At 45.7% G+C, this 24,343-nt stretch overlaps 36 non-coding genes across 36 annotated transcripts; all 36 read left to right on the forward strand.

The window, feature by feature from the left end:
* Positions 1-40: 40 nt before the first annotated feature.
* On the forward strand, positions 41-159 carry LOC142568972 (5S ribosomal RNA). The gene has a single exon (XR_012825578.1). It is a non-coding gene; the product is annotated as a 5S ribosomal RNA (ribosomal RNA).
* A 568-nt stretch (positions 160-727) lies between these two features.
* LOC142568984 (5S ribosomal RNA) lies at positions 728-846 on the forward strand. Its single transcript, XR_012825589.1, has one exon. It is a non-coding gene; the product is annotated as a 5S ribosomal RNA (ribosomal RNA).
* Positions 847-1,427: 581 nt separating this feature from the next.
* LOC142568996 (5S ribosomal RNA) lies at positions 1,428-1,546 on the forward strand. Its single transcript, XR_012825600.1, has one exon. It is a non-coding gene; the product is annotated as a 5S ribosomal RNA (ribosomal RNA).
* A 569-nt stretch (positions 1,547-2,115) lies between these two features.
* On the forward strand, positions 2,116-2,234 carry LOC142569008 (5S ribosomal RNA). Its single transcript, XR_012825611.1, has one exon. It is a non-coding gene; the product is annotated as a 5S ribosomal RNA (ribosomal RNA).
* A 569-nt stretch (positions 2,235-2,803) lies between these two features.
* Positions 2,804-2,922, forward strand: LOC142568916 (5S ribosomal RNA). The gene has a single exon (XR_012825528.1). It is a non-coding gene; the product is annotated as a 5S ribosomal RNA (ribosomal RNA).
* A 566-nt stretch (positions 2,923-3,488) lies between these two features.
* Positions 3,489-3,607, forward strand: LOC142568928 (5S ribosomal RNA). The gene has a single exon (XR_012825539.1). It is a non-coding gene; the product is annotated as a 5S ribosomal RNA (ribosomal RNA).
* Positions 3,608-4,175: 568 nt separating this feature from the next.
* On the forward strand, positions 4,176-4,294 carry LOC142568940 (5S ribosomal RNA). The gene has a single exon (XR_012825550.1). It is a non-coding gene; the product is annotated as a 5S ribosomal RNA (ribosomal RNA).
* Positions 4,295-4,863: 569 nt separating this feature from the next.
* LOC142568952 (5S ribosomal RNA) lies at positions 4,864-4,982 on the forward strand. The gene has a single exon (XR_012825561.1). It is a non-coding gene; the product is annotated as a 5S ribosomal RNA (ribosomal RNA).
* Positions 4,983-5,550: 568 nt separating this feature from the next.
* LOC142568964 (5S ribosomal RNA) lies at positions 5,551-5,669 on the forward strand. Its single transcript, XR_012825572.1, has one exon. It is a non-coding gene; the product is annotated as a 5S ribosomal RNA (ribosomal RNA).
* A 567-nt stretch (positions 5,670-6,236) lies between these two features.
* On the forward strand, positions 6,237-6,355 carry LOC142568966 (5S ribosomal RNA). Its single transcript, XR_012825573.1, has one exon. It is a non-coding gene; the product is annotated as a 5S ribosomal RNA (ribosomal RNA).
* A 571-nt stretch (positions 6,356-6,926) lies between these two features.
* LOC142568967 (5S ribosomal RNA) lies at positions 6,927-7,045 on the forward strand. Its single transcript, XR_012825574.1, has one exon. It is a non-coding gene; the product is annotated as a 5S ribosomal RNA (ribosomal RNA).
* Positions 7,046-7,614: 569 nt separating this feature from the next.
* Positions 7,615-7,733, forward strand: LOC142568968 (5S ribosomal RNA). Its single transcript, XR_012825575.1, has one exon. It is a non-coding gene; the product is annotated as a 5S ribosomal RNA (ribosomal RNA).
* Positions 7,734-8,299: 566 nt separating this feature from the next.
* LOC142568970 (5S ribosomal RNA) lies at positions 8,300-8,418 on the forward strand. The gene has a single exon (XR_012825576.1). It is a non-coding gene; the product is annotated as a 5S ribosomal RNA (ribosomal RNA).
* Positions 8,419-8,986: 568 nt separating this feature from the next.
* Positions 8,987-9,105, forward strand: LOC142568971 (5S ribosomal RNA). Its single transcript, XR_012825577.1, has one exon. It is a non-coding gene; the product is annotated as a 5S ribosomal RNA (ribosomal RNA).
* Positions 9,106-9,674: 569 nt separating this feature from the next.
* LOC142568973 (5S ribosomal RNA) lies at positions 9,675-9,793 on the forward strand. The gene has a single exon (XR_012825579.1). It is a non-coding gene; the product is annotated as a 5S ribosomal RNA (ribosomal RNA).
* Positions 9,794-10,362: 569 nt separating this feature from the next.
* On the forward strand, positions 10,363-10,481 carry LOC142568974 (5S ribosomal RNA). The gene has a single exon (XR_012825580.1). It is a non-coding gene; the product is annotated as a 5S ribosomal RNA (ribosomal RNA).
* Positions 10,482-11,050: 569 nt separating this feature from the next.
* On the forward strand, positions 11,051-11,169 carry LOC142568975 (5S ribosomal RNA). The gene has a single exon (XR_012825581.1). It is a non-coding gene; the product is annotated as a 5S ribosomal RNA (ribosomal RNA).
* Positions 11,170-11,738: 569 nt separating this feature from the next.
* On the forward strand, positions 11,739-11,857 carry LOC142568976 (5S ribosomal RNA). The gene has a single exon (XR_012825582.1). It is a non-coding gene; the product is annotated as a 5S ribosomal RNA (ribosomal RNA).
* A 566-nt stretch (positions 11,858-12,423) lies between these two features.
* LOC142568977 (5S ribosomal RNA) lies at positions 12,424-12,542 on the forward strand. The gene has a single exon (XR_012825583.1). It is a non-coding gene; the product is annotated as a 5S ribosomal RNA (ribosomal RNA).
* A 565-nt stretch (positions 12,543-13,107) lies between these two features.
* Positions 13,108-13,226, forward strand: LOC142568978 (5S ribosomal RNA). The gene has a single exon (XR_012825584.1). It is a non-coding gene; the product is annotated as a 5S ribosomal RNA (ribosomal RNA).
* A 566-nt stretch (positions 13,227-13,792) lies between these two features.
* LOC142568979 (5S ribosomal RNA) lies at positions 13,793-13,911 on the forward strand. Its single transcript, XR_012825585.1, has one exon. It is a non-coding gene; the product is annotated as a 5S ribosomal RNA (ribosomal RNA).
* A 565-nt stretch (positions 13,912-14,476) lies between these two features.
* On the forward strand, positions 14,477-14,595 carry LOC142568981 (5S ribosomal RNA). The gene has a single exon (XR_012825586.1). It is a non-coding gene; the product is annotated as a 5S ribosomal RNA (ribosomal RNA).
* Positions 14,596-15,160: 565 nt separating this feature from the next.
* LOC142568982 (5S ribosomal RNA) lies at positions 15,161-15,279 on the forward strand. The gene has a single exon (XR_012825587.1). It is a non-coding gene; the product is annotated as a 5S ribosomal RNA (ribosomal RNA).
* A 568-nt stretch (positions 15,280-15,847) lies between these two features.
* Positions 15,848-15,966, forward strand: LOC142568983 (5S ribosomal RNA). Its single transcript, XR_012825588.1, has one exon. It is a non-coding gene; the product is annotated as a 5S ribosomal RNA (ribosomal RNA).
* Positions 15,967-16,534: 568 nt separating this feature from the next.
* LOC142568985 (5S ribosomal RNA) lies at positions 16,535-16,653 on the forward strand. The gene has a single exon (XR_012825590.1). It is a non-coding gene; the product is annotated as a 5S ribosomal RNA (ribosomal RNA).
* Positions 16,654-17,219: 566 nt separating this feature from the next.
* LOC142568986 (5S ribosomal RNA) lies at positions 17,220-17,338 on the forward strand. Its single transcript, XR_012825591.1, has one exon. It is a non-coding gene; the product is annotated as a 5S ribosomal RNA (ribosomal RNA).
* A 565-nt stretch (positions 17,339-17,903) lies between these two features.
* On the forward strand, positions 17,904-18,022 carry LOC142568987 (5S ribosomal RNA). Its single transcript, XR_012825592.1, has one exon. It is a non-coding gene; the product is annotated as a 5S ribosomal RNA (ribosomal RNA).
* A 571-nt stretch (positions 18,023-18,593) lies between these two features.
* Positions 18,594-18,712, forward strand: LOC142568988 (5S ribosomal RNA). Its single transcript, XR_012825593.1, has one exon. It is a non-coding gene; the product is annotated as a 5S ribosomal RNA (ribosomal RNA).
* A 566-nt stretch (positions 18,713-19,278) lies between these two features.
* On the forward strand, positions 19,279-19,397 carry LOC142568989 (5S ribosomal RNA). The gene has a single exon (XR_012825594.1). It is a non-coding gene; the product is annotated as a 5S ribosomal RNA (ribosomal RNA).
* A 565-nt stretch (positions 19,398-19,962) lies between these two features.
* Positions 19,963-20,081, forward strand: LOC142568990 (5S ribosomal RNA). Its single transcript, XR_012825595.1, has one exon. It is a non-coding gene; the product is annotated as a 5S ribosomal RNA (ribosomal RNA).
* A 560-nt stretch (positions 20,082-20,641) lies between these two features.
* Positions 20,642-20,760, forward strand: LOC142568992 (5S ribosomal RNA). Its single transcript, XR_012825596.1, has one exon. It is a non-coding gene; the product is annotated as a 5S ribosomal RNA (ribosomal RNA).
* A 569-nt stretch (positions 20,761-21,329) lies between these two features.
* On the forward strand, positions 21,330-21,448 carry LOC142568993 (5S ribosomal RNA). The gene has a single exon (XR_012825597.1). It is a non-coding gene; the product is annotated as a 5S ribosomal RNA (ribosomal RNA).
* A 565-nt stretch (positions 21,449-22,013) lies between these two features.
* On the forward strand, positions 22,014-22,132 carry LOC142568994 (5S ribosomal RNA). Its single transcript, XR_012825598.1, has one exon. It is a non-coding gene; the product is annotated as a 5S ribosomal RNA (ribosomal RNA).
* Positions 22,133-22,691: 559 nt separating this feature from the next.
* On the forward strand, positions 22,692-22,810 carry LOC142568995 (5S ribosomal RNA). The gene has a single exon (XR_012825599.1). It is a non-coding gene; the product is annotated as a 5S ribosomal RNA (ribosomal RNA).
* A 568-nt stretch (positions 22,811-23,378) lies between these two features.
* LOC142568997 (5S ribosomal RNA) lies at positions 23,379-23,497 on the forward strand. The gene has a single exon (XR_012825601.1). It is a non-coding gene; the product is annotated as a 5S ribosomal RNA (ribosomal RNA).
* A 565-nt stretch (positions 23,498-24,062) lies between these two features.
* LOC142568998 (5S ribosomal RNA) lies at positions 24,063-24,181 on the forward strand. The gene has a single exon (XR_012825602.1). It is a non-coding gene; the product is annotated as a 5S ribosomal RNA (ribosomal RNA).
* The last annotated feature ends 162 nt before the right edge of the window (positions 24,182-24,343 follow it).

Raw genomic sequence — 24,343 nt, forward strand, 5'->3', positions numbered from 1 at the left:
CCCTTTTAGATACAGGCAGCATCGGAAACCTTCGTTTCTCGCCATCGGCCATACCATGCTGAATACGCCGGTTCTCGTCCGATCCCCGAAGCTAAGCAGCATTGGGCTCGGTCAGTACTTGGGAGGGAGACCACCTGGGAACACCGAGTGCTGATGGCACCTTTCTTTTTAATTTTTTTTTTGCCTGCACTTCTTTTTTGTTGTTATTATTATTATTATTATTATTATTATTTTAGTTGGCATGTTTTGAATGTAGGCGTAAAGCTGTGGTGAGTGGACGCGCTGGCGAAATATAAACACTCATCATCCGCAGCCTCTCGTGCGTCAACATCGATCTGAACTTCGCGGGCACAAATTCAAAACGACATGAAGGACGTGGCATGATATTACGCGGAGTAATATGGCGACAAGAAGTGTCACTAATCGCGAAAATTGTTCGCATAAACTGCTAACTGCATCGCTATTACACGCATGCAGGTTGATAACATCACATAGACGGCAGCACATTCCAAGCCACATGTGCAAGCCGCAGAAAAGCACACACAACGTGTTACGTCCACTCTCCTCTGCACAACTCGCACACGCAATTTTCTCTTTTCTAGCGCAGATCAACAAATTGAAACCACGTAATGAGACGTTTCCGTAACCCGTAAAGACTATTCATTGTAGCTGTAGAGAGCCGATGCTCCCTTTTAGATACAGGCAGCATCGGAAACCTTCGTTTCTCGCCATCGGCCATACCATGCTGAATACGCCGGTTCTCGTCCGATCCCCGAAGCTAAGCAGCATTGGGCTCGGTCAGTACTTGGGAGGGAGACCACCTGGGAACACCGAGTGCTGATGGCACCTTTCTTTTTAATTTTTTTTTTTGCCTGCACTTCTTTTTTGTTGTTGTTATTATTATTATTATTATTATTATTATTATTATTATTTTAGTTGGCATGTTTTGAATGTAGGCGTAAAGCTGTGGTGAGTGGACGCGCTGGCGAAATATAAACACTCATCATCCGCAGCCTCTCGTGCGTCAACATCGATCTGAACTTCGCGGGCACAAATTCAAAACGACATGAAGGACGTGGCATGATATTACGCGGAGTAATATGGCGACAAGAAGTGTCACTAATCGCGAAAGTTGTTCGCATAAACTGCTAACTGCATCGCTATTACACGCATGCAGGTTGATAACATCACATAGACGGCAGCACATTCCAAGCCACATGTGCAAGCCGCAGAAAAGCACACACAACGTGTTACGTCCACTCTCCTCTGCACAACTCGCACACGCAATTTTCTCTTTTCTAGCGCAGATCAACAAATTGAAACCACGTAATGAGACGTTTCCGTAACCCGTAAAGACTATTCATTGTAGCTGTAGAGAGCCGATGCTCCCTTTTAGATACAGGCAGCATCGGAAACCTTCGTTTCTCGCCATCGGCCATACCATGCTGAATACGCCGGTTCTCGTCCGATCCCCGAAGCTAAGCAGCATTGGGCTCGGTCAGTACTTGGGAGGGAGACCACCTGGGAACACCGAGTGCTGATGGCACCTTTCTTTTTAATTTTTTTTTTTGCCTGCACTTCTTTTTTGTTGTTATTATTATTATTATTATTATTATTATTTTAGTTGGCATGTTTTGAATGTAGGCGTAAAGCTGTGGTGAGTGGACGCGCTGGCGAAATATAAACACTCATCATCCGCAGCCTCTCGTGCGTCAACATCGATCTGAACTTCGCGGGCACAAATTCAAAACGACATGAAGGACGTGGCATGATATTACGCGGAGTAATATGGCGACAAGAAGTGTCACTAATCGCGAAAATTGTTCGCATAAACTGCTAACTGCATCGCTATTACACGCATGCAGGTTGATAACATCACATAGACGGCAGCACATTCCAAGCCACATGTGCAAGCCGCAGAAAAGCACACACAACGTGTTACGTCCACTCTCCTCTGCACAACTCGCACACGCAATTTTCTCTTTTCTAGCGCAGATCAACAAATTGAAACCACGTAATGAGACGTTTCCGTAACCCGTAAAGACTATTCATTGTAGCTGTAGAGAGCCGATGCTCCCTTTTAGATACAGGCAGCATCGGAAACCTTCGTTTCTCGCCATCGGCCATACCATGCTGAATACGCCGGTTCTCGTCCGATCCCCGAAGCTAAGCAGCATTGGGCTCGGTCAGTACTTGGGAGGGAGACCACCTGGGAACACCGAGTGCTGATGGCACCTTTCTTTTTAATTTTTTTTTTTGCCTGCACTTCTTTTTTGTTGTTATTATTATTATTATTATTATTATTATTTTAGTTGGCATGTTTTGAATGTAGGCGTAAAGCTGTGGTGAGTGGACGCGCTGGCGAAATATAAACACTCATCATCCGCAGCCTCTCGTGCGTCAACATCGATCTGAACTTCGCGGGCACAAATTCAAAACGACATGAAGGACGTGGCATGATATTACGCGGAGTAATATGGCGACAAGAAGTGTCACTAATCGCGAAAATTGTTCGCATAAACTGCTAACTGCATCGCTATTACACGCATGCAGGTTGATAACATCACATAGACGGCAGCACATTCCAAGCCACATGTGCAAGCCGCAGAAAAGCACACACAACGTGTTACGTCCACTCTCCTCTGCACAACTCGCACACGCAATTTTCTCTTTTCTAGCGCAGATCAACAAATTGAAACCACGTAATGAGACGTTTCCGTAACCCGTAAAGACTATTCATTGTAGCTGTAGAGAGCCGATGCTCCCTTTTAGATACAGGCAGCATCGGAAACCTTCGTTTCTCGCCATCGGCCATACCATGCTGAATACGCCGGTTCTCGTCCGATCCCCGAAGCTAAGCAGCATTGGGCTCGGTCAGTACTTGGGAGGGAGACCACCTGGGAACACCGAGTGCTGATGGCACCTTTCTTTTTAATTTTTTTTTTTGCCTGCACTTCTTTTTTGTTGTTATTATTATTATTATTATTATTATTTTAGTTGGCATGTTTTGAATGTAGGCGTAAAGCTGTGGTGAGTGGACGCGCTGGCGAAATATAAACACTCATCATCCGCAGCCTCTCGTGCGTCAACATCGATCTGAACTTCGCGGGCACAAATTCAAAACGACATGAAGGACGTGGCATGATATTACGCGGAGTAATATGGCGACAAGAAGTGTCACTAATCGCGAAAATTGTTCGCATAAACTGCTAACTGCATCGCTATTACACGCATGCAGGTTGATAACATCACATAGACGGCAGCACATTCCAAGCCACATGTGCAAGCCGCAGAAAAGCACACACAACGTGTTACGTCCACTCTCCTCTGCACAACTCGCACACGCAATTTTCTCTTTTCTAGCGCAGATCAACAAATTGAAACCACGTAATGAGACGTTTCCGTAACCCGTAAAGACTATTCATTGTAGCTGTAGAGAGCCGATGCTCCCTTTTAGATACAGGCAGCATCGGAAACCTTCGTTTCTCGCCATCGGCCATACCATGCTGAATACGCCGGTTCTCGTCCGATCCCCGAAGCTAAGCAGCATTGGGCTCGGTCAGTACTTGGGAGGGAGACCACCTGGGAACACCGAGTGCTGATGGCACCTTTCTTTTTAATTTTTTTTTTGCCTGCACTTCTTTTTTGTTGTTATTATTATTATTATTATTATTATTATTTTAGTTGGCATGTTTTGAATGTAGGCGTAAAGCTGTGGTGAGTGGACGCGCTGGCGAAATATAAACACTCATCATCCGCAGCCTCTCGTGCGTCAACATCGATCTGAACTTCGCGGGCACAAATTCAAAACGACATGAAGGACGTGGCATGATATTACGCGGAGTAATATGGCGACAAGAAGTGTCACTAATCGCGAAAATTGTTCGCATAAACTGCTAACTGCATCGCTATTACACGCATGCAGGTTGATAACATCACATAGACGGCAGCACATTCCAAGCCACATGTGCAAGCCGCAGAAAAGCACACACAACGTGTTACGTCCACTCTCCTCTGCACAACTCGCACACGCAATTTTCTCTTTTCTAGCGCAGATCAACAAATTGAAACCACGTAATGAGACGTTTCCGTAACCCGTAAAGACTATTCATTGTAGCTGTAGAGAGCCGATGCTCCCTTTTAGATACAGGCAGCATCGGAAACCTTCGTTTCTCGCCATCGGCCATACCATGCTGAATACGCCGGTTCTCGTCCGATCCCCGAAGCTAAGCAGCATTGGGCTCGGTCAGTACTTGGGAGGGAGACCACCTGGGAACACCGAGTGCTGATGGCACCTTTCTTTTTAATTTTTTTTTTTGCCTGCACTTCTTTTTTGTTGTTATTATTATTATTATTATTATTATTATTTTAGTTGGCATGTTTTGAATGTAGGCGTAAAGCTGTGGTGAGTGGACGCGCTGGCGAAATATAAACACTCATCATCCGCAGCCTCTCGTGCGTCAACATCGATCTGAACTTCGCGGGCACAAATTCAAAACGACATGAAGGACGTGGCATGATATTACGCGGAGTAATATGGCGACAAGAAGTGTCACTAATCGCGAAAATTGTTCGCATAAACTGCTAACTGCATCGCTATTACACGCATGCAGGTTGATAACATCACATAGACGGCAGCACATTCCAAGCCACATGTGCAAGCCGCAGAAAAGCACACACAACGTGTTACGTCCACTCTCCTCTGCACAACTCGCACACGCAATTTTCTCTTTTCTAGCGCAGATCAACAAATTGAAACCACGTAATGAGACGTTTCCGTAACCCGTAAAGACTATTCATTGTAGCTGTAGAGAGCCGATGCTCCCTTTTAGATACAGGCAGCATCGGAAACCTTCGTTTCTCGCCATCGGCCATACCATGCTGAATACGCCGGTTCTCGTCCGATCCCCGAAGCTAAGCAGCATTGGGCTCGGTCAGTACTTGGGAGGGAGACCACCTGGGAACACCGAGTGCTGATGGCACCTTTCTTTTTAATTTTTTTTTTTTTGCCTGCACTTCTTTTTTGTTGTTATTATTATTATTATTATTATTATTTTAGTTGGCATGTTTTGAATGTAGGCGTAAAGCTGTGGTGAGTGGACGCGCTGGCGAAATATAAACACTCATCATCCGCAGCCTCTCGTGCGTCAACATCGATCTGAACTTCGCGGGCACAAATTCAAAACGACATGAAGGACGTGGCATGATATTACGCGGAGTAATATGGCGACAAGAAGTGTCACTAATCGCGAAAATTGTTCGCATAAACTGCTAACTGCATCGCTATTACACGCATGCAGGTTGATAACATCACATAGACGGCAGCACATTCCAAGCCACATGTGCAAGCCGCAGAAAAGCACACACAACGTGTTACGTCCACTCTCCTCTGCACAACTCGCACACGCAATTTTCTATTTTCTAGCGCAGATCAACAAATTGAAACCACGTAATGAGACGTTTCCGTAACCCGTAAAGACTATTCATTGTAGCTGTAGAGAGCCGATGCTCCCTTTTAGATACAGGCAGCATCGGAAACCTTCGTTTCTCGCCATCGGCCATACCATGCTGAATACGCCGGTTCTCGTCCGATCCCCGAAGCTAAGCAGCATTGGGCTCGGTCAGTACTTGGGAGGGAGACCACCTGGGAACACCGAGTGCTGATGGCACCTTTCTTTTTAATTTTTTTTTGCCTGCACTTCTTTTTTGTTGTTATTATTATTATTATTATTATTATTATTTTAGTTGGCATGTTTTGAATGTAGGCGTAAAGCTGTGGTGAGTGGACGCGCTGGCGAAATATAAACACTCATCATCCGCAGCCTCTCGTGCGTCAACATCGATCTGAACTTCGCGGGCACAAATTCAAAACGACATGAAGGACGTGGCATGATATTACGCGGAGTAATATGGCGACAAGAAGTGTCACTAATCGCGAAAATTGTTCGCATAAACTGCTAACTGCATCGCTATTACACGCATGCAGGTTGATAACATCACATAGACGGCAGCACATTCCAAGCCACATGTGCAAGCCGCAGAAAAGCACACACAACGTGTTACGTCCACTCTCCTCTGCACAACTCGCACACGCAATTTTCTCTTTTCTAGCGCAGATCAACAAATTGAAACCACGTAATGAGACGTTTCCGTAACCCGTAAAGACTATTCATTGTAGCTGTAGAGAGCCGATGCTCCCTTTTAGATACAGGCAGCATCGGAAACCTTCGTTTCTCGCCATCGGCCATACCATGCTGAATACGCCGGTTCTCGTCCGATCCCCGAAGCTAAGCAGCATTGGGCTCGGTCAGTACTTGGGAGGGAGACCACCTGGGAACACCGAGTGCTGATGGCACCTTTCTTTTTAATTTTTTTTTTGCCTGCACTTCTTTTTTGTTGTTATTATTATTATTATTATTATTATTATTATTTTAGTTGGCATGTTTTGAATGTAGGCGTAAAGCTGTGGTGAGTGGACGCGCTGGCGAAATATAAACACTCATCATCCGCAGCCTCTCGTGCGTCAACATCGATCTGAACTTCGCGGGCACAAATTCAAAACGACATGAAGGACGTGGCATGATATTACGCGGAGTAATATGGCGACAAGAAGTGTCACTAATCGCGAAAATTGTTCGCATAAACTGCTAACTGCATCGCTATTACACGCATGCAGGTTGATAACATCACATAGACGGCAGCACATTCCAAGCCACATGTGCAAGCCGCAGAAAAGCACACACAACGTGTTACGTCCACTCTCCTCTGCACAACTCGCACACGCAATTTTCTCTTTTCTAGCGCAGATCAACAAATTGAAACCACGTAATGAGACGTTTCCGTAACCCGTAAAGACTATTCATTGTAGCTGTAGAGAGCCGATGCTCCCTTTTAGATACAGGCAGCATCGGAAACCATCGTTTCTCGCCATCGGCCATACCATGCTGAATACGCCGGTTCTCGTCCGATCCCCGAAGCTAAGCAGCATTGGGCTCGGTCAGTACTTGGGAGGGAGACCACCTGGGAACACCGAGTGCTGATGGCACCTTTCTTTTTAATTTTTTTTTTTGCCTGCACTTCTTTTTTGTTGTTATTATTATTATTATTATTATTATTATTTTAGTTGGCATGTTTTGAATGTAGGCGTAAAGCTGTGGTGAGTGGACGCGCTGGCGAAATATAAACACTCATCATCCGCAGCCTCTCGTGCGTCAACATCGATCTGAACTTCGCGGGCACAAATTCAAAACGACATGAAGGACGTGGCATGATATTACGCGGAGTAATATGGCGACAAGAAGTGTCACTAATCGCGAAAATTGTTCGCATAAACTGCTAACTGCATCGCTATTACACGCATGCAGGTTGATAACATCACATAGACGGCAGCACATTCCAAGCCACATGTGCAAGCCGCAGAAAAGCACACACAACGTGTTACGTCCACTCTCCTCTGCACAACTCGCACACGCAATTTTCTCTTTTCTAGCGCAGATCAACAAATTGAAACCACGTAATGAGACGTTTCCGTAACCCGTAAAGACTATTCATTGTAGCTGTAGAGAGCCGATGCTCCCTTTTAGATACAGGCAGCATCGGAAACCTTCGTTTCTCGCCATCGGCCATACCATGCTGAATACGCCGGTTCTCGTCCGATCCCCGAAGCTAAGCAGCATTGGGCTCGGTCAGTACTTGGGAGGGAGACCACCTGGGAACACCGAGTGCTGATGGCACCTTTCTTTTTAATTTTTTTTTTTGCCTGCACTTCTTTTTTGTTGTTATTATTATTATTATTATTATTATTTTAGTTGGCATGTTTTGAATGTAGGCGTAAAGCTGTGGTGAGTGGACGCGCTGGCGAAATATAAACACTCATCATCCGCAGCCTCTCGTGCGTCAACATCGATCTGAACTTCGCGGGCACAAATTCAAAACGACATGAAGGACGTGGCATGATATTACGCGGAGTAATATGGCGACAAGAAGTGTCACTAATCGCGAAAATTGTTCGCATAAACTGCTAACTGCATCGCTATTACACGCATGCAGGTTGATAACATCACATAGACGGCAGCACATTCCAAGCCACATGTGCAAGCCGCAGAAAAGCACACACAACGTGTTACGTCCACTCTCCTCTGCACAACTCGCACACGCAATTTTCTCTTTTCTAGCGCAGATCAACAAATTGAAACCACGTAATGAGACGTTTCCGTAACCCGTAAAGACTATTCATTGTAGCTGTAGAGAGCCGATGCTCCCTTTTAGATACAGGCAGCATCGGAAACCTTCGTTTCTCGCCATCGGCCATACCATGCTGAATACGCCGGTTCTCGTCCGATCCCCGAAGCTAAGCAGCATTGGGCTCGGTCAGTACTTGGGAGGGAGACCACCTGGGAACACCGAGTGCTGATGGCACCTTTCTTTTTAATTTTTTTTTTGCCTGCACTTCTTTTTTGTTGTTATTATTATTATTATTATTATTATTATTTTAGTTGGCATGTTTTGAATGTAGGCGTAAAGCTGTGGTGAGTGGACGCGCTGGCGAAATATAAACACTCATCATCCGCAGCCTCTCGTGCGTCAACATCGATCTGAACTTCGCGGGCACAAATTCAAAACGACATGAAGGACGTGGCATGATATTACGCGGAGTAATATGGCGACAAGAAGTGTCACTAATCGCGAAAATTGTTCGCATAAACTGCTAACTGCATCGCTATTACACGCATGCAGGTTGATAACATCACATAGACGGCAGCACATTCCAAGCCACATGTGCAAGCCGCAGAAAAGCACACACAACGTGTTACGTCCACTCTCCTCTGCACAACTCGCACACGCAATTTTCTCTTTTCTAGCGCAGATCAACAAATTGAAACCACGTAATGAGACGTTTCCGTAACCCGTAAAGACTATTCATTGTAGCTGTAGAGAGCCGATGCTCCCTTTTAGATACAGGCAGCATCGGAAACCTTCGTTTCTCGCCATCGGCCATACCATGCTGAATACGCCGGTTCTCGTCCGATCCCCGAAGCTAAGCAGCATTGGGCTCGGTCAGTACTTGGGAGGGAGACCACCTGGGAACACCGAGTGCTGATGGCACCTTTCTTTTTAATTTTTTTTTTTGCCTGCACTTCTTTTTTGTTGTTATTATTATTATTATTATTATTATTATTTTAGTTGGCATGTTTTGAATGTAGGCGTAAAGCTGTGGTGAGTGGACGCGCTGGCGAAATATAAACACTCATCATCCGCAGCCTCTCGTGCGTCAACATCGATCTGAACTTCGCGGGCACAAATTCAAAACGACATGAAGGACGTGGCATGATATTACGCGGAGTAATATGGCGACAAGAAGTGTCACTAATCGCGAAAATTGTTCGCATAAACTGCTAACTGCATCGCTATTACACGCATGCAGGTTGATAACATCACATAGACGGCAGCACATTCCAAGCCACATGTGCAAGCCGCAGAAAAGCACACACAACGTGTTACGTCCACTCTCCTCTGCACAACTCGCACACGCAATTTTCTCTTTTCTAGCGCAGATCAACAAATTGAAACCACGTAATGAGACGTTTCCGTAACCCGTAAAGACTATTCATTGTAGCTGTAGAGAGCCGATGCTCCCTTTTAGATACAGGCAGCATCGGAAACCTTCGTTTCTCGCCATCGGCCATACCATGCTGAATACGCCGGTTCTCGTCCGATCCCCGAAGCTAAGCAGCATTGGGCTCGGTCAGTACTTGGGAGGGAGACCACCTGGGAACACCGAGTGCTGATGGCACCTTTCTTTTTAATTTTTTTTTTTGCCTGCACTTCTTTTTTGTTGTTATTATTATTATTATTATTATTATTATTTTAGTTGGCATGTTTTGAATGTAGGCGTAAAGCTGTGGTGAGTGGACGCGCTGGCGAAATATAAACACTCATCATCCGCAGCCTCTCGTGCGTCAACATCGATCTGAACTTCGCGGGCACAAATTCAAAACGACATGAAGGACGTGGCATGATATTACGCGGAGTAATATGGCGACAAGAAGTGTCACTAATCGCGAAAATTGTTCGCATAAACTGCTAACTGCATCGCTATTACACGCATGCAGGTTGATAACATCACATAGACGGCAGCACATTCCAAGCCACATGTGCAAGCCGCAGAAAAGCACACACAACGTGTTACGTCCACTCTCCTCTGCACAACTCGCACACGCAATTTTCTCTTTTCTAGCGCAGATCAACAAATTGAAACCACGTAATGAGACGTTTCCGTAACCCGTAAAGACTATTCATTGTAGCTGTAGAGAGCCGATGCTCCCTTTTAGATACAGGCAGCATCGGAAACCTTCGTTTCTCGCCATCGGCCATACCATGCTGAATACGCCGGTTCTCGTCCGATCCCCGAAGCTAAGCAGCATTGGGCTCGGTCAGTACTTGGGAGGGAGACCACCTGGGAACACCGAGTGCTGATGGCACCTTTCTTTTTAATTTTTTTTTTTGCCTGCACTTCTTTTTTGTTGTTATTATTATTATTATTATTATTATTATTTTAGTTGGCATGTTTTGAATGTAGGCGTAAAGCTGTGGAGAGTGGACGCGCTGGCGAAATATAAACACTCATCATCCGCAGCCTCTCGTGCGTCAACATCGATCTGAACTTCGCGGGCACAAATTCAAAACGACATGAAGGACGTGGCATGATATTACGCGGAGTAATATGGCGACAAGAAGTGTCACTAATCGCGAAAATTGTTCGCATAAACTGCTAACTGCATCGCTATTACACGCATGCAGGTTGATAACATCACATAGACGGCAGCACATTCCAAGCCACATGTGCAAGCCGCAGAAAAGCACACACAACGTGTTACGTCCACTCTCCTCTGCACAACTCGCACACGCAATTTTCTCTTTTCTAGCGCAGATCAACAAATTGAAACCACGTAATGAGACGTTTCCGTAACCCGTAAAGACTATTCATTGTAGCTGTAGAGAGCCGATGCTCCCTTTTAGATACAGGCAGCATCGGAAACCTTCGTTTCTCGCCATCGGCCATACCATGCTGAATACGCCGGTTCTCGTCCGATCCCCGAAGCTAAGCAGCATTGGGCTCGGTCAGTACTTGGGAGGGAGACCACCTGGGAACACCGAGTGCTGATGGCACCTTTCTTTTTAATTTTTTTTTTTGCCTGCACTTCTTTTTTGTTGTTATTATTATTATTATTATTATTATTATTTTAGTTGGCATGTTTTGAATGTAGGCGTAAAGCTGTGGTGAGTGGACGCGCTGGCGAAATATAAACACTCATCATCCGCAGCCTCTCGTGCGTCAACATCGATCTGAACTTCGCGGGCACAAATTCAAAACGACATGAAGGACGTGGCATGATATTACGCGGAGTAATATGGCGACAAGAAGTGTCACTAATCGCGAAAATTGTTCGCATAAACTGCTAACTGCATCGCTATTACACGCATGCAGGTTGATAACATCACATAGACGGCAGCACATTCCAAGCCACATGTGCAAGCCGCAGAAAAGCACACACAACGTGTTACGTCCACTCTCCTCTGCACAACTCGCACACGCAATTTTCTCTTTTCTAGCGCAGATCAACAAATTGAAACCACGTAATGAGACGTTTCCGTAACCCGTAAAGACTATTCATTGTAGCTGTAGAGAGCCGATGCTCCCTTTTAGATACAGGCAGCATCGGAAACCTTCGTTTCTCGCCATCGGCCATACCATGCTGAATACGCCGGTTCTCGTCCGATCCCCGAAGCTAAGCAGCATTGGGCTCGGTCAGTACTTGGGAGGGAGACCACCTGGGAACACCGAGTGCTGATGGCACCTTTCTTTTTAATTTTTTTTTTTGCCTGCACTTCTTTTTTGTTGTTATTATTATTATTATTATTATTATTTTAGTTGGCATGTTTTGAATGTAGGCGTAAAGCTGTGGTGAGTGGACGCGCTGGCGAAATATAAACACTCATCATCCGCAGCCTCTCGTGCGTCAACATCGATCTGAACTTCGCGGGCACAAATTCAAAACGACATGAAGGACGTGGCATGATATTACGCGGAGTAATATGGCGACAAGAAGTGTCACTAATCGCGAAAATTGTTCGCATAAACTGCTAACTGCATCGCTATTACACGCATGCAGGTTGATAACATCACATAGACGGCAGCACATTCCAAGCCACATGTGCAAGCCGCAGAAAAGCACACACAACGTGTTACGTCCACTCTCCTCTGCACAACTCGCACACGCAATTTTCTCTTTTCTAGCGCAGATCAACAAATTGAAACCACGTAATGAGACGTTTCCGTAACCCGTAAAGACTATTCATTGTAGCTGTAGAGAGCCGATGCTCCCTTTTAGATACAGGCAGCATCGGAAACCTTCGTTTCTCGCCATCGGCCATACCATGCTGAATACGCCGGTTCTCGTCCGATCCCCGAAGCTAAGCAGCATTGGGCTCGGTCAGTACTTGGGAGGGAGACCACCTGGGAACACCGAGTGCTGATGGCACCTTTCTTTTTAATTTTTTTTTTGCCTGCACTTCTTTTTTGTTGTTATTATTATTATTATTATTATTATTTTAGTTGGCATGTTTTGAATGTAGGCGTAAAGCTGTGGTGAGTGGACGCGCTGGCGAAATATAAACACTCATCATCCGCAGCCTCTCGTGCGTCAACATCGATCTGAACTTCGCGGGCACAAATTCAAAACGACATGAAGGACGTGGCATGATATTACGCGGAGTAATATGGCGACAAGAAGTGTCACTAATCGCGAAAATTGTTCGCATAAACTGCTAACTGCATCGCTATTACACGCATGCAGGTTGATAACATCACATAGACGGCAGCACATTCCAAGCCACATGTGCAAGCCGCAGAAAAGCACACACAACGTGTTACGTCCACTCTCCTCTGCACAACTCGCACACGCAATTTTCTCTTTTCTAGCGCAGATCAACAAATTGAAACCACGTAATGAGACGTTTCCGTAACCCGTAAAGACTATTCATTGTAGCTGTAGAGAGCCGATGCTCCCTTTTAGATACAGGCAGCATCGGAAACCTTCGTTTCTCGCCATCGGCCATACCATGCTGAATACGCCGGTTCTCGTCCGATCCCCGAAGCTAAGCAGCATTGGGCTCGGTCAGTACTTGGGAGGGAGACCACCTGGGAACACCGAGTGCTGATGGCACCTTTCTTTTTAATTTTTTTTTTTGCCTGCACTTCTTTTTTGTTGTTATTATTATTATTATTATTATTATTTTAGTTGGCATGTTTTGAATGTAGGCGTAAAGCTGTGGTGAGTGCACGCGCTGGCGAAATATAAACACTCATCATCCGCAGCCTCTCGTGCGTCAACATCGATCTGAACTTCGCGGGCACAAATTCAAAACGACATGAAGGACGTGGCATGATATTACGCGGAGTAATATGGCGACAAGAAGTGTCACTAATCGCGAAAATTGTTCGCATAAACTGCTAACTGCATCGCTATTACACGCATGCAGGTTGATAACATCACATAGACGGCAGCACATTCCAAGCCACATGTGCAAGCCGCAGAAAAGCACACACAACGTGTTACGTCCACTCTCCTCTGCACAACTCGCACACGCAATTTTCTCTTTTCTAGCGCAGATCAACAAATTGAAACCACGTAATGAGACGTTTCCGTAACCCGTAAAGACTATTCATTGTAGCTGTAGAGAGCCGATGCTCCCTTTTAGATACAGGCAGCATCGGAAACCTTCGTTTCTCGCCATCGGCCATACCATGCTGAATACGCCGGTTCTCGTCCGATCCCCGAAGCTAAGCAGCATTGGGCTCGGTCAGTACTTGGGAGGGAGACCACCTGGGAACACCGAGTGCTGATGGCACCTTTCTTTTTAATTTTTTTTTTGCCTGCACTTCTTTTTTGTTGTTATTATTATTATTATTATTATTATTTTAGTTGGCATGTTTTGAATGTAGGCGTAAAGCTGTGGTGAGTGGACGCGCTGGCGAAATATAAACACTCATCATCCGCAGCCTCTCGTGCGTCAACATCGATCTGAACTTCGCGGGCACAAATTCAAAACGACATGAAGGACGTGGCATGATATTACGCGGAGTAATATGGCGACAAGAAGTGTCACTAATCGCGAAAATTGTTCGCATAAACTGCTAACTGCATCGCTATTACACGCATGCAGGTTGATAACATCACATAGACGGCAGCACATTCCAAGCCACATGTGCAAGCCGCAGAAAAGCACACACAACGTGTTACGTCCACTCTCCTCTGCACAACTCGCACACGCAATTTTCTCTTTTCTAGCGCAGATCAACAAATTGAAACCACGTAATGAGACGTTTCCGTAACCCGTAAAGACTATTCATTGTAGCTGTAGAGAGCCGATGCTCCCTTTTAGATACAGGCAGCATCGGAAACCTTCGTTTCTCGCCATCGGCCATACCATGCTGAATACGCCGGTTCTCGTCCGATCCCCGAAGCTAAGCAGCATTGGGCTCGGTCAGTACTTGGGAGGGAGACCACCTGGGAACACCGAGTGCTGATGGCACCTTTCTTTTTAATTTTTTTTTTGCCTGCACTTCTTTTTTGTTGTTAGTATTATTATTATTATTATTATTTTAGTTGGCATGTTTTGAATGTAGGCGTAAAGCTGTGGTGAGTGGACGCGCTGGCGAAATATGAACACTCATCATCCGCAGCCTCTCGTGCGTCAACATCGATCTGAACTTCGCGGGCACAAATTCAAAACGACATGAAGGACGTGGCATGATATTACGCGGAGTAATATGGCGACAAGAAGTGTCACTAATCGCGAAAATTGTTCGCATAAACTGCTAACTGCATCGCTATTACACGCATGCAGGTTGATAACATCACATAGACGGCAGCACATTCCAAGCCACATGTGCAAGCCGCAGAAAAGCACACACAACGTGTTACGTCCACTCTCCTCTGCACAACTCGCACACGCAATTTTCTCTTTTCTAGCGCAGATCAACAAATTGAAACCGCGTAATGAGACGTTTCCGTAACCCGTAAAGACTATTCATTGTAGCTGTAGAGAGCCGATGCTCCCTTTTAGATACAGGCAGCATCGGAAACCTTCGTTTCTCGCCATCGGCCATACCATGCTGAATACGCCGGTTCTCGTCCGATCCCCGAAGCTAAGCAGCATTGGGCTCGGTCAGTACTTGGGAGGGAGACCACCTGGGAACACCGAGTGCTGATGGCACCTTTCTTTTTAATTTTTTTTTTGCCTGCACTTCTTTTTTGTTGTTATTATTATTATTATTATTATTATTATTTTAGTTGGCATGTTTTGAATGTAGGCGTAAAGCTGTGGTGAGTGGACGCGCTGGCGAAATATAAACACTCATCATCCGCAGCCTCTCGTGCGTCAACATCGATCTGAACTTCGCGGGCACAAATTCAAAACGACATGAAGGACGTGGCATGATATTACGCGGAGTAATATGGCGACAAGAAGTGTCACTAATCGCGAAAATTGTTCGCATAAACTGCTAACTGCATCGCTATTACACGCATGCAGGTTGATAACATCACATAGACGGCAGCACATTCCAAGCCACATGTGCAAGCCGCAGAAAAGCACACACAACGTGTTACGTCCACTCTCCTCTGCACAACTCGCACACGCAATTTTCTCTTTTCTAGCGCAGATCAACAAATTGAAACCACGTAATGAGACGTTTCCGTAACCCGTAAAGACTATTCATTGTAGCTGTAGAGAGCCGATGCTCCCTTTTAGATACAGGCAGCATCGGAAACCTTCGTTTCTCGCCATCGGCCATACCATGCTGAATACGCCGGTTCTCGTCCGATCCCCGAAGCTAAGCAGCATTGGGCTCGGTCAGTACTTGGGAGGGAGACCACCTGGGAACACCGAGTGCTGATGGCACCTTTCTTTTTAATTTTTTTTTTTGCCTGCACTTCTTTTTGTTGTTATTATTATTATTATTATTATTATTATTTTAGTTGGCATGTTTTGAATGTAGGCGTAAAGCTGTGGTGAGTGGACGCGCTGGCGAAATATAAACACTCATCATCCGCAGCCTCTCGTGCGTCAACATCGATCTGAACTTCGCGGGCACAAATTCAAAACGACATGAAGGACGTGGCATGATATTACGCGGAGTAATATGGCGACAAGAAGTGTCACTAATCGCGAAAATTGTTCGCATAAACTGCTAACTGCATCGCTATTACACGCATGCAGGTTGATAACATCACATAGACGGCAGCACATTCCAAGCCACATGTGCAAGCCGCAGAAAAGCACACACAACGTGTTACGTCCACTCTCCTCTGCACAACTCGCACACGCAATTTTCTCTTTTCTAGCGCAGATCAACAAATTGAAACCACGTAATGAGACGTTTCCGTAACCCGTAAAGACTATTCATTGTAGCTGTAGAGAGCCGATGCTCCCTTTTAGATACAGGCAGCATCGGAAACCTTCGTTTCTCGCCATCGGCCATACCATGCTGAATACGCCGGTTCTCGTCCGATCCCCGAAGCTAAGCAGCATTGGGCTCGGTCAGTACTTGGGAGGGAGACCACCTGGGAACACCGAGTGCTGATGGCACCTTTCTTTTTAATTTTTTTTTTTGCCTGCACTTCTTTTTTGTTGTTATTATTATTATTATTATTATTATTTTAGTTGGCATGTTTTGAATGTAGGCGTAAAGCTGTGGTGAGTGGACGCGCTGGCGAAATATAAACACTCATCATCCGCAGCCTCTCGTGCGTCAACATCGATCTGAACTTCGCGGGCACAAATTCAAAACGACATGAAGGACGTGGCATGATATTACGCGGAGTAATATGGCGACAAGAAGTGTCACTAATCGCGAAAATTGTTCGCATAAACTGCTAACTGCATCGCTATTACACGCATGCAGGTTGATAACATCACATAGACGGCAGCACATTCCAAGCCACATGTGCAAGCCGCAGAAAAGCACACACAACGTGTTACGTCCACTCTCCTCTGCACAACTCGCACACGCAATTTTCTCTTTTCTAGCGCAGATCAACAAATTGAAACCACGTAATGAGACGTTTCCGTAACCCGTAAAGACTATTCATTGTAGCTGTAGAGAGCCGATGCTCCCTTTTAGATACAGGCAGCATCGGAAACCTTCGTTTCTCGCCATCGGCCATACCATGCTGAATACGCCGGTTCTCGTCCGATCCCCGAAGCTAAGCAGCATTGGGCTCGGTCAGTACTTGGGAGGGAGACCACCTGGGAACACCGAGTGCTGATGGCACCTTTCTTTTTAATTTTTTTTTTGCCTGCACTTCTTTTTTGTTGTTATTATTATTATTATTATTATTATTTTAGTTGGCATGTTTTGAATGTAGGCGTAAAGCTGTGGTGAGTGGACGCGCTGGCGAAATATAAACACTCATCATCCGCAGCCTCTCGTGCGTCAACATCGATCTGAACTTCGCGGGCACAAATTCAAAACGACATGAAGGACGTGGCATGATATTACGCGGAGTAATATGGCGACAAGAAGTGTCACTAATCGCGAAAATTGTTCGCATAAACTGCTAACTGCATCGCTATTACACGCATGCAGGTTGATAACATCACATAGACGGCAGCACATTCCAAGCCACATGTGCAAGCCGCAGAAAAGCACACACAACGTGTTACGTCCACTCTCCTCTGCACAACTCGCACACGCAATTTTCTCTTTTCTAGCGCAGATCAACAAATTGAAACCACGTAATGAGACGTTTCCGTAACCCGTAAAGACTATTCATTGTAGCTGTAGAGAGCCGATGCTCCCTTTTAGATACAGGCAGCATCGGAAACCTTCGTTTCTCGCCATCGGCCATACCATGCTGAATACGCCGGTTCTCGTCCGATCCCCGAAGCTAAGCAGCATTGGGCTCGGTCAGTACTTGGGAGGGAGACCACCTGGGAACACCGAGTGCTGATGGCACCTTTCTTTTTAATTTTTTTTTTGCCTGCACTTCTTTTTTGTTGTTATTATTATTATTATTATTATTATTATTATTTTAGTTGGCATGTTTTGAATGTAGGCGTAAAGCTGTGGTGAGTGGACGCGCTGGCGAAATATAAACACTCATCATCCGCAGCCTCTCGTGCGTCAACATCGATCTGAACTTCGCGGGCACAAATTCAAAACGACATGAAGGACGTGGCATGATATTACGCGGAGTAATATGGCGACAAGAAGTGTCACTAATCGCGAAAATTGTTCGCATAAACTGCTAACTGCATCGCTATTACACGCATGCAGGTTGATAACATCACATAGACGGCAGCACATTCCAAGCCACATGTGCAAGCCGCAGAAAAGCACACACAACGTGTTACGTCCACTCTCCTCTGCACAACTCGCACACGCAATTTTCTCTTTTCTAGCGCAGATCAACAAATTGAAACCACGTAATGAGACGTTTCCGTAACCCGTAAAGACTATTCATTGTAGCTGTAGAGAGCCGATGCTCCCTTTTAGATACAGGCAGCATCGGAAACCTTCGTTTCTCGCCATCGGCCATACCATGCTGAATACGCCGGTTCTCGTCCGATCCCCGAAGCTAAGCAGCATTGGGCTCGGTCAGTACTTGGGAGGGAGACCACCTGGGAACACCGAGTGCTGATGGCACCTTTCTTTTTAATTTTTTTTTTTGCCTGCACTTCTTTTTTGTTGTTATTATTATTATTATTATTATTATTTTAGTTGGCATGTTTTGAATGTAGGCGTAAAGCTGTGGTGAGTGGACGCGCTGGCGAAATATAAACACTCATCATCCGCAGCCTCTCGTGCGTCAACATCGATCTGAACTTCGCGGGCACAAATTCAAAACGACATGAAGGACGTGGCATGATATTACGCGGAGTAATATGGCGACAAGAAGTGTCACTAATCGCGAAAATTGTTCGCATAAACTGCTAACTGCATCGCTATTACACGCATGCAGGTTGATAACATCACATAGACGGCAGCACATTCCAAGCCACATGTGCAAGCCGCAGAAAAGCACACACAACGTGTTACGTCCACTCTCCTCTGCACAACTCGCACACGCAATTTTCTCTTTTCTAGCGCAGATCAACAAATTGAAACCACGTAATGAGACGTTTCCGTAACCCGTAAAGACTATTCATTGTAGCTGTAGAGAGCCGATGCTCCCTTTTAGATACAGGCAGCATCGGAAACCTTCGTTTCTCGCCATCGGCCATACCATGCTGAATACGCCGGTTCTCGTCCGATCCCCGAAGCTAAGCAGCATTGGGCTCGGTCAGTACTTGGGAGGGAGACCACCTGGGAACACCGAGTGCTGATGGCACCTTTCTTTTTAATTTTTTTTTTGCCTGCACTTCTTTTTGGTTGTTATTATTATTATTATTATTATTATTTTAGTTGGCATGTTTTGAATGTAGGCGTAAAGCTGTGGTGAGTGGACGCGCTGGCGAAATATAAACACTCATCATCCGCAGCCTCTCGTGCGTCAACATCGATCTGAACTTCGCGGGCACAAATTCAAAACGACATGAAGGACGTGGCATGATATTACGCGGAGTAATATGGCGACAAGAAGTGTCACTAATCGCGAAAATCGTTCGCATAAACTGCTAACTGCATCGCTATTACACGCATGCAGGTTGATAACATCACATAGACGGCAGCACATTCCAAGCCACATGTGCAAGCCGCAGAAAAGCACACACAACGTGTTACGTCCACTCTCCTCTGCACAACTCGCACACGCAATTTTCTCTTTTCTAGCGCAGATCAACAAATTGAAACCACGTAATGAGACGTTTCCGTAACCCGTAAAGACTATTCATTGTAGCTGTAGAGAGCCGATGCTCCCTTTTAGATACAGGCAGCATCGGAAACCTTCGTTTCTCGCCATCGGCCATACCATGCTGAATACGCCGGTTCTCGTCCGATCCCCGAAGCTAAGCAGCATTGGGCTCGGTCAGTACTTGGGAGGGAGACCACCTGGGAACACCGAGTGCTGATGGCACCTTTCTTTTTAATTTTTTTTTTTGCCTGCACTTCTTTTTTGTTGTTATTATTATTATTATTATTTTAGTTGGCATGTTTTGAATGTAGGCGTAAAGCTGTGGTGAGTGGACGCGCTGGCGAAATATAAACACTCATCATCCGCAGCCTCTCGTGCGTCAACATCGATCTGAACTTCGCGGGCACAAATTCAAAACGACATGAAGGACGTGGCATGATATTACGCGGAGTAATATGGCGACAAGAAGTGTCACTAATCGCGAAAATTGTTCGCATAAACTGCTAACTGCATCGCTATTACACGCATGCAGGTTGATAACATCACATAGACGGCAGCACATTCCAAGCCACATGTGCAAGCCGCAGAAAAGCACACACAACGTGTTACGTCCACTCTCCTCTGCACAACTCGCACACGCAATTTTCTCTTTTCTAGCGCAGATCAACAAATTGAAACCACGTAATGAGACGTTTCCGTAACCCGTAAAGACTATTCATTGTAGCTGTAGAGAGCCGATGCTCCCTTTTAGATACAGGCAGCATCGGAAACCTTCGTTTCTCGCCATCGGCCATACCATGCTGAATACGCCGGTTCTCGTCCGATCCCCGAAGCTAAGCAGCATTGGGCTCGGTCAGTACTTGGGAGGGAGACCACCTGGGAACACCGAGTGCTGATGGCACCTTTCTTTTTAATTTTTTTTTTTGCCTGCACTTCTTTTTTGTTGTTATTATTATTATTATTATTATTATTATTTTAGTTGGCATGTTTTGAATGTAGGCGTAAAGCTGTGGTGAGTGGACGCGCTGGCGAAATATAAACACTCATCATCCGCAGCCTCTCGTGCGTCAACATCGATCTGAACTTCGCGGGCACAAATTCAAAACGACATGAAGGACGTGGCATGATATTACGCGGAGTAATATGGCGACAAGAAGTGTCACTAATCGCGAAAATTGTTCGCATAAACTGCTAACTGCATCGCTATTACACGCATGCAGGTTGATAACATCACATAGACGGCAGCACATTCCAAGCCACATGTGCAAGCCGCAGAAAAGCACACACAACGTGTTACGTCCACTCTCCTCTGCACAACTCGCACACGCAATTTTCTCTTTTCTAGCGCAGATCAACAAATTGAAACCACGTAATGAGACGTTTCCGTAACCCGTAAAGACTATTCATTGTAGCTGTAGAGAGCCGATGCTCCCTTTTAGATACAGGCAGCATCGGAAACCTTCGTTTCTCGCCATCGGCCATACCATGCTGAATACGCCGGTTCTCGTCCGATCCCCGAAGCTAAGCAGCATTGGGCTCGGTCAGTACTTGGGAGGGAGACCACCTGGGAACACCGAGTGCTGATGGCACCTTTCTTTTTAATTTTTTTTTTGCCTGCACTTCTTTTTGGTTGTTATTATTATTATTATTATTATTATTTTAGTTGGCATGTTTTGAATGTAGGCGTAAAGCTGTGGTGAGTGGACGCGCTGGCGAAATATAAACACTCATCATCCGCAGCCTCTCGTGCGTCAACATCGATCTGAACTTCGCGGGCACAAATTCAAAACGACATGAAGGACGTGGCATGATATTACGCGGAGTAATATGGCGACAAGAAGTGTCACTAATCGCGAAAATCGTTCGCATAAACTGCTAACTGCATCGCTATTACACGCATGCAGGTTGATAACATCACATAGACGGCAGCACATTCCAAGCCACATGTGCAAGCCGCAGAAAAGCACACACAACGTGTTACGTCCACTCTCCTCTGCACAACTCGCACACGCAATTTTCTCTTTTCTAGCGCAGATCAACAAATTGAAACCACGTAATGAGACGTTTCCGTAACCCGTAAAGACTATTCATTGTAGCTGTAGAGAGCCGATGCTCCCTTTTAGATACAGGCAGCATCGGAAACCTTCGTTTCTCGCCATCGGCCATACCATGCTGAATACGCCGGTTCTCGTCCGATCCCCGAAGCTAAGCAGCATTGGGCTCGGTCAGTACTTGGGAGGGAGACCACCTGGGAACACCGAGTGCTGATGGCACCTTTCTTTTTAATTTTTTTTTTGCCTGCACTTCTTTTTTGTTGTTATTATTATTATTATTATTTTAGTTGGCATGTTTTGAATGTAGGCGTAAAGCTGTGGTGAGTGGACGCGCTGGCGAAATATAAACACTCATCATCCGCAGCCTCTCGTGCGTCAACATCGATCTGAACTTCGCGGGCACAAATTCAAAACGACATGAAGGACGTGGCATGATATTACGCGGAGTAATATGGCGACAAGAAGTGTCACTAATCGCGAAAATTGTTCGCATAAACTGCTAACTGCATCGCTATTACACGCATGCAGGTTGATAACATCACATAGACGGCAGCACATTCCAAGCCACATGTGCAAGCCGCAGAAAAGCACACACAACGTGTTACGTCCACTCTCCTCTGCACAACTCGCACACGCAATTTTCTCTTTTCTAGCGCAGATCAACAAATTGAAACCACGTAATGAGACGTTTCCGTAACCCGTAAAGACTATTCATTGTAGCTGTAGAGAGCCGATGCTCCCTTTTAGATACAGGCAGCATCGGAAACCTTCGTTTCTCGCCATCGGCCATACCATGCTGAATACGCCGGTTCTCGTCCGATCCCCGAAGCTAAGCAGCATTGGGCTCGGTCAGTACTTGGGAGGGAGACCACCTGGGAACACCGAGTGCTGATGGCACCTTTCTTTTTAATTTTTTTTTTGCCTGCACTTCTTTTTTGTTGTTATTATTATTATTATTATTATTATTATTTTAGTTGGCATGTTTTGAATGTAGGCGTAAAGCTGTGGTGAGTGGACGCGCTGGCGAAATATAAACACTCATCATCCGCAGCCTCTCGTGCGTCAACATCGATCTGAACTTCGCGGGCACAAATTCAAAACGACATGAAGGACGTGGCATGATATTACGCGGAGTAATATGGCGACAAGAAGTGTCACTAATCGCGAAAATTGTTCGCATAAACTGCTAACTGCATCGCTATTACACGCATGCAGGTTGATAACATCACATAGACGGCAGCACATTCCAAGCCACATGTGCAAGCCGCAGAAAAGCACACACAACGTGTTACGTCCACTCTCCTCTGCACAACTCGCACACGCAATTTTCTCTTTTCTAGCGCAGATCAACAAATTGAAACCACGTAATGAGACGTTTCCGTAACCCGTAAAGACTATTCATTGTAGCTGTAGAGAGCCGATGCTCCCTTTTAGATACAGGCAGCATCGGAAACCTTCGTTTCTCGCCATCGGCCATACCATGCTGAATACGCCGGTTCTCGTCCGATCCCCGAAGCTAAGCAGCATTGGGCTCGGTCAGTACTTGGGAGGGAGACCACCTGGGAACACCGAGTGCTGATGGCACCTTTCTTTTTAATTTTTTTTTTGCCTGCACTTCTTTTTGGTTGTTATTATTATTATTATTATTATTATTTTAGTTGGCATGTTTTGAATGTAGGCGTAAAGCTGTGGTGAGTGGACGCGCTGGCGAAATATAAACACTCATCATCCGCAGCCTCTCGTGCGTCAACATCGATCTGAACTTCGCGGGCACAAATTCAAAACGACATGAAGGACGTGGCATGATATTACGCGGAGTAATATGGCGACAAGAAGTGTCACTAATCGCGAAAATCGTTCGCATAAACTGCTAACTGCATCGCTATTACACGCATGCAGGTTGATAACATCACATAGACGGCAGCACATTCCAAGCCACATGTGCAAGCCGCAGAAAAGCACACACAACGTGTTACGTCCACTCTCCTCTGCACAACTCGCACACGCAATTTTCTCTTTTCTAGCGCAGATCAACAAATTGAAACCACGTAATGAGACGTTTCCGTAACCCGTAAAGACTATTCATTGTAGCTGTAGAGAGCCGATGCTCCCTTTTAGATACAGGCAGCATCGGAAACCTTCGTTTCTCGCCATCGGCCATACCATGCTGAATACGCCGGTTCTCGTCCGATCCCCGAAGCTAAGCAGCATTGGGCTCGGTCAGTACTTGGGAGGGAGACCACCTGGGAACACCGAGTGCTGATGGCACCTTTCTTTTTAATTTTTTTTTTTGCCTGCACTTCTTTTTTGTTGTTATTATTATTATTATTATTTTAGTTGGCATGTTTTGAATGTAGGCGTAAAGCTGTGGTGAGTGGACGCGCTGGCGAAATATAAACACTCATCATCCGCAGCCTCTCGTGCGTCAAC

Source organism: Dermacentor variabilis, unplaced genomic scaffold (assembly GCF_050947875.1).
Source record: "Dermacentor variabilis isolate Ectoservices unplaced genomic scaffold, ASM5094787v1 scaffold_316, whole genome shotgun sequence".
In the NCBI taxonomy this organism is placed as follows: domain Eukaryota; kingdom Metazoa; phylum Arthropoda; class Arachnida; order Ixodida; family Ixodidae; genus Dermacentor; species Dermacentor variabilis.